Raw genomic sequence first — 3,925 nt, 5'->3', positions numbered from 1 at the left:
CGATCCGGAACTGCGAGCGAAATGGCTAAAGGTCATTTCTCGGGACGACTGGACACCGAATACGACGTCGTGTTACTCGACTGTATGCAGCCGACACTTCGGTTCCTCCGACTTCAAGGAGGGCTGCAAAATTCGCAAACTCAAGAAAGACGCTGTTCCCAGCATTTTCGAAGAGTATCCTGCGTAGCTGCAGCCTCCGAAAAATAGAGAGAGAAGCGACGCGTCTGTGAGAAAAAGTGAGGCAGCTGCGCCAGTGAACACGCCACCGCCGAAACGAAGAGCAGTTGAAAGCCAACTGGAGTCTCCTTCGCTTCCTCTCAATGACTTGCCGTCCGTCGACGTCGCCTCTCAAGAGTTGTTTGTTACTGATAGATTGCTCCGCAACCGAACTGCCGCTACCGCTGGAAAACGGCGCAAGCGAGCGCTGCATCACTACTACCGTGCAGGTGGACAGAGCTGTGCAGGTGTCGTCATTATTCTCGGTTTCGGCAATGGACAAACGAAAGTGGAGACGTAAGGAGCGAGACTTGAACGCGCGAATTGAGCGACTCAAGAACACTGTCGACAAGTACAAACAGGAACTGCAAAAGCTCAAGGAAGAATGCTATGTGTCTGCATTCCTGCAAGTTGTGGAGAAAGCGAAAGAGAAAGACCTGGCTGCTTCAATATTAGTGGAACAAGTTCAGAATTTCGCGAAGAAACAAACGTGGTCTGAAGAGACAGTGCGCCATGCTGTGGTTTTGCGTAACCTCTCGACTCGTGCATACGAACACGTAAGGAGCACAGGTATTCTTCGGCTTCCCTGTCGAAGTACCCTCGAGATCTTTATGGGCTCATCACGTGGAGAAGTTGGCATGACCGAACTAGTGAAGCAAAGGCTGTCTGCAGAACTCGCTTCTCATCCATCGTTGCATGCGAGGGCATGCTCTTTAATTGTAGACCAAATGTGCGTCAAACAACGGCTACTGTATCACAAGCAAAGAGATGCCTTCATCGGCGAAGTGGACTATGGTGTGAACTTCCCCAAAGAAACAACAAATGAGCCTGTGCTGGCCAACTCACTCTTGTGTTTCGTCCTTAACGGCCTTCCAGTTTCGTTCAAAATACCCGTGGCATACTTTTTCGCGAGAAACTGCACTGGCCGTGAGCTGCACAGGCTCATGAGACACGTTCTGAAGGAAGTTGAAGAAATAGGATTTTTCGTCGTGCGCATTGTCACAGACAACCACAAGATCAATGTCTTGGCTATGCAACTTCTGTGCAACGGAAGCCTCAAGCATTGCATTGACCACCCTGGCAAACCGAATCGAAAGCTCTTTCTTGCATTCGATCAGTGCCACCTGATCAAAAACGTGCGATCACAGTTTTTGTCCCGTGACATCGGCAAAAGGCGGCGAAATATCAGCGAACCACTTGAAGAGCCTCTACAGAATGCAGCAAGGCAGCCTTGTAAAGCCAGTACGATTTTTGACGAGAAAGCACGTATTCCCTACGAATATGGAAAAAATGAACGTGCAGAGAGCAGTGCAAGTTTTTTCTCCTCCCATGACAGCTGCTATGAAGCTCTTGCAAGAGCAGGCGGGCCACACGTGCGACGCAAGCTTCGCGGGTGTCGGACCGACGGTGCAATTTATGAACTCCGTGCACCGCTGGTTCGTGCTCATGGACGTGAGTAATTGTACCCAGCATATACATCAGAAGAATGCTGACTGCAAGCAGTTTGAATGTGCAGGCGATGAACGACTAATATGGTTGGAGACAAGCTTCCTCGACTACCTGGCCGATCTGAAAAGTCAGTGCCTGGCGAAGAACTTTCTAACCAAAGAGACTTATGAGGGTCTTGTGATCACAACTCGTTCGAACGTTGAGTGCATTAGATATCTTCTTGAAGAGATGTCTTTTCACTTCGTTTTGACGAGGAAAATGTCATCGGACCCAATCGAGTCTTTCTTTGGCTGGCTCAGGAAATCAGCAGGATCAAATGACCAAACGGACGTCCGCGCCATGCTCACAGGCATTGAGAAAACCCTCAAGACCGGTATCCCATCGGCGTCGAGTACAAGCAACATAATGTCAGCAGAAGAGAGTGATTGCTTGTCAACGCTGCCGCAACAGAAAAACACAAGGGAGCAAACCAGCGAGGAATTCCCTGCAGATGCACGTAGAGAGCTCATAGAGCGACTAAACCGAGATAAGCCTCTACTTCCCACTCCAGATGTGGCCGCATTGGCTATGGTTGGTGGCTACCTCGCAAGAGCCGTACGATAAAACTTCGAATGTGTGGAGTGCTTCGCGCTCTTAACAAAGCCAAACGCCTCGACACCACCGGACTCGCTCATTAAACACCAAGACCGCGGTGGACTTATTTACCCGTCCGCACAACTTCTAGATGTTCGCTAAGCACTACAGAAGTTTGTCGAAGTTCTTCTAGCAAGAAGAAGGCGTATGCATCACCCTCTAAAGGAGGCTGTGAACAATGCTACCGAAATCCTCAGCGAGCACAAAGCTTTGATGTGTTCGAAGCCAGGGCACCAAGAGAATTTGCTCAAATTGTTGCTTACGAAGTTCTTTCGCCCAATATTCACCAATTTCGCTCTGAAAGCGACAGACAAACAAGACGTTGCCAAAGTGTTCGCAATAAAGCCACTGTCACGAAAGATCCTGAAACTGTGAGCTTGATCTCACAGCTGGGGGCCTAAGTGAAAGGTCCAGTTTTCACAATATGTCTCGTGTTGCTTGCTTTCAATGTACTGTGGGGATGGAAAGAAACACGAACAGTGCGGCACCTACATTCTCTGATATTTCGCATTTCTTTTCGAGTGGTTGCAGCCTGCATGATAACTAGAAGCCACTAGAATAAAACTATTCTACCATCTTTTTATTTCCACCAAGGCCACAGCAGGATGAAAACATCGCGCCGCACTGTTTGCGTTTCTTCACATCAGCCCTGTACATCATGAACAAACACGAGTGCAACCTGCGCATTTATTTCACAGCTCCATCTCTAATACGAGCGCAAGTTTCTCTCCACAAGCACGCGCGCAACAAAGTAGTCGCGTTGTCTGCTCTGGGTATTAAAGTCCCTAAAAAAACTACTGGGTATGGGGCGGCAGTGCGGCGTGGTGGCGAGCGCATGAACTAGAAGGTACGGGCGGAGCGCCTTGCTCTGCTCGCCACTCGGCGGGCATGAAAAAATATAGGAGGCTACGGTCCAATGATACACCCCCTCAGCCACCCATGCCTCACACTCCATGGTACCGGGTGGTCGACGCTCCCCGACGCAGGGTTGTCGCCGAGGAGTCCTCGAAGACACCACCCGCCCCATTCGACTCACGCAAACGTCGACAAGGACCCGGCCGGCCCCGCCTGCCAAGCCTTCCCGAAGGGGACCACAAGGTGGTTCTCCGAATTAGAGGAGGCATATAACTACAACAAGAAGCGCTCTTACCGCTGCGAGCCGCGATACAAACTGCACTCCGAGCCCCACTGCCTCTGGAGGCGCGAATACGAGTACGCAAGGAACAGAACATCGCCCTGGTCAGTACCCCGGACCCTGACCTGGCCGAACAGCTTTGCCACATTCAGACGCTCCTGCTCGGTAGCAAGTCATATCAAGTCTCTGCGTATGTGGCTTCCCCGGACAACTCCTGCAAAGGGGTAATCACAGGAGCCCTACATATACCTACTGAGGATGCCCTCATGAACGAAACGGTCACCTACCCCCCATGCTATCAACATTATCCAAGCCCTACCCTTCGGAAAGAACGGAGCATACCTCTACACCTTCGAGGGAAGGCGAGTTCCCAGCTACGTATACTTTCAAGGCGTGGAATTTCGATGCAGACCTTTCCGCCCAGTCACCCAAGTGTGCCACTGCTGCCTCCGAACCGGACATCGACACGACATCTGCCCATACCTACAAGAA

General features: G+C 50.8%; 1 pseudogene; it reads left to right on the top strand.

Annotated features, from left to right (window-relative positions):
* The first annotated feature begins 958 nt into the window (after window positions 1-958).
* On the top strand, window positions 959-2,673 carry LOC125942978 (uncharacterized; annotated as a pseudogene).
* Window positions 2,674-3,925: the final 1,252 nt, after the last annotated feature.

The sequence above is a fragment of the Dermacentor silvarum genome, chromosome 2, assembly GCF_013339745.2.
Source record: "Dermacentor silvarum isolate Dsil-2018 chromosome 2, BIME_Dsil_1.4, whole genome shotgun sequence".
NCBI lineage: Eukaryota > Metazoa > Arthropoda > Arachnida > Ixodida > Ixodidae > Dermacentor > Dermacentor silvarum.
Note: the sequence above shows the minus strand (reverse complement) of the source record. Positions and strands in the feature narration are given on the sequence as shown.